General features: G+C 45.5%; 1 pseudogene; it reads left to right on the plus strand.

Moving 5' to 3' along the window:
- The first annotated feature begins 1,964 nt into the window (after positions 1–1,964).
- Positions 1,965–2,140, plus strand: LOC138460381 (U2 spliceosomal RNA; annotated as a pseudogene).
- Positions 2,141–2,905: the final 765 nt, after the last annotated feature.

Here is a 2,905-nt window from a genome sequence, read left to right on the forward strand (position 1 = left end):
TTACAAAATATTAGCAAAAGTTATTGCTAACAGATTAAGAGCAGTAATCAGGCACTTAGTACATCCAGACCAGACGTGCGCTGTCCCGGGCAGACGCATACATGAAAGCCTACTGATCGTTCGAGACTCGATACAATCAGCAAAAGATCGAGGAATGCCTTTGGGGGTTCTAAGCCTAGATTTCGAAAAGGCATACGACAGAGTCTCTCACCCATTTATGTTGAAGATAATGGAGAAAATGGAGAAAATGGGTTGCCCAAAACCCTTTCTAACACACATCTCCACGCTATACGCTGGAGTCTACAGTCAAGTCCGCATCAACGGGGAGCTGACTGAACAAATTCCAATATTATCAGGGGTTAGGCAGGGATGTCCGTTATCAGCACTTCTGTACATCTGTGCGGTAGAACCCTTACATATCAGACTGAGGTCACACAAAGACAGAGCAGGAGCCCCAGTGCCGGGGACCCCAGAGCAAGTAAAAACCATAGGGTACATGGACGACGTAACAGCTTTGTGCAAAGATGCAAAATCTGTGAACCAGGTCGTGACACAGACTGAACTTTTTTGCAAAGCGGCAGGATTCAAACTGAACAAACATAAGTGCCAATTACTAACGATAGGAACATGGAACAATCTCACACCATGCCCTGTAAACAAAACAGAAGACAGTTTGAAGATACTGGGACTGCTGTTTGACAAACAGATGGACGGGAGAAAACAATGGGAAAGCACAACGCAGAAAATAGAGAAATAAAAAATAAATTTCTGGGCTTTGAGACAGCTAACGATAGAAGGGAAAGTGCTGCTCATGAAAGCAGTCATCCTCCCACTGTTGCTGTTTTTGGCACTGATCTTCCCACCAAAAATTAATGGAACTCAAAGATGGACCGCGTCGCAAGAAAGACTATGTACAAAATAAAGGAGAGAGGAAGAAGGGGTGTACCAGAAATACAAGACTTCCTTACAGGACACTATGTAGGGTTTTGCTTAAACACGCTGAAGCACTCAGCATCGATGGCAGCGCCGTTTATAAGGTACGCAACAGCAAACATATTGGAAAAGCACAAGATAATACCGAGAAGTAATACACTACCAAAACCAATGGAAACGCCTTTTTTCTACAAAAGCATCGGCAATTTCCTGCCAACAGTGGAAGATCAAGAACTTTTAACTAAAATATGGGTGGAACCCAGAGACATGCTAAAACAAAAAAGACTAAATGAAACCCCGGAACCAGTGGGCAACCTAGGGGGAAACAAACTAGACAAAGTTTGGAAAACCTTTGCGAAAGCAAAAGTAACGAACACCCAGAGAGACAAACTGGCAGCTACTAACAAACGCACTGCCTTTAAAATCCTTCATGCACAGGAGAAAACTTGCCAAAACAGCAACATTCCCTAGAGAATAATGTATGCAAGACGAATCAACACTACATTTCGTTTGGAATTGCGCGTTTGCCAAACAAGTGTGGGCAAAACTTGAAATTCTGACTTTCGCTCTCACAGGAGAGCAGACCTTAACTTTCGAATCGATTTTGACAGGGATACAGGAGGGAGGAGGGAAACTAGAAAAAATCCTTTTCTATCAAATCACATCTGCAGCAAAAGAAGCCTTGTGGAAAGCTAGATCACTACTAGTGCTACAGCACAAAAACATAACTCCAGAGGAGTGTGTTAAGTTAGCGTTGTGTTATTTATACACATATTACTGTCTTGATGCCAAAGACAAGGGTAAACAAGAGGCACAAAAGATTTGGCAACAAGACAACTGGCGAACGCTAACTGTTTAACCAATCTGGGTTAGGGAGAGCTTTAGCTCAAAGTCTTTCTTTTGACAGTTTTTTAACCAAATTCTATTTTAATTCGTGACAAACTTTTAATTGGAGAACTAATTGGCGTATAGTTGCAAGTAGTATAAACTACTTTGCTGGAGGAAAGGGACGGTTGTAAGGGGAGATGTGGAGACCGTTCAAAAAAAAAAAAAATCTGTTCTTATCAGTTTAATATCTGATACGTCCTCTATCTGGGGACCATATAGTAAATTGATTTTTGGAACAGGGAGATGGAATGGGAGCTTGCTCTGTCCACTCCACGCATCAACCTGGTATTGCAGTACCTCCAGGACTGGTGCACTTCCCCACTCGGGGAAAACAAAGCTGTCAAAAAGAAAGACTTGGCGATTCTTGAAAAAGAAGAGCACACACGGCAAAATATATCTGTACTTATGCAAATTAATTTTTTTTATTTTTTTTTTTCCCTTTCTTCCTTCTTTTTTGTTTAGATGTCCTGTTGAACATTCTGTGTCTTGGAGCAAGTTGTCGGAAGGAAAAAAGTCTGCCGTTTGGCTCCTTTTTCAGGGGAGCCGCCAGCCAGCCAGCCAGCCGGAGGAGGAGAGCATGGGGGACACTGTCCTTGCCCTGCTTCCTTCCTTCCTTTCTTCCTTCCTTCCTCGCCCCTGCCGACCCCGAACGGCCAAGCCTTATCTAAGGTGGGCGCTCGGAGGAGCCTGCCCCCCCAGGCAGCTCGGGGTGACTTTGGGCCCTGGCACCGAGGCTGCTGGAGATGTGGGGGCGGAGCCATGCAAAAACAGACCCGGTGCTGCTGGTCTTTCATGCAAACGCACGCTAGGCCCGGCCGCCTCCGAGGTGCCTGGGAGTCTACGGCAGAGGGCGACTCCGAGTCAGCGGGGGAGCTGCCGAGCAGCGCTCTTTCCGACGGACCCTTTCGGGGCATCGCTTTTCGGCCTTTTGGCTCTTTTCAAGGGAGGTTTTATCTCCAGGAAAGTTATGGCAAATTATACGATCACAACTATTTTGACTTAAGCTCTCTACTGCACAACAGAGAGCCCAGTAGAGGTGTTGCTGTCACACACCCGCGCCGCGAGGTGGGCAGCGGTACGCAGT

This window comes from Ambystoma mexicanum, chromosome 4p (genome assembly GCF_040938575.1).
Source record: "Ambystoma mexicanum isolate Mex_15411 chromosome 4p, UKY_AmexF1_1, whole genome shotgun sequence".
NCBI lineage: Eukaryota > Metazoa > Chordata > Amphibia > Caudata > Ambystomatidae > Ambystoma > Ambystoma mexicanum.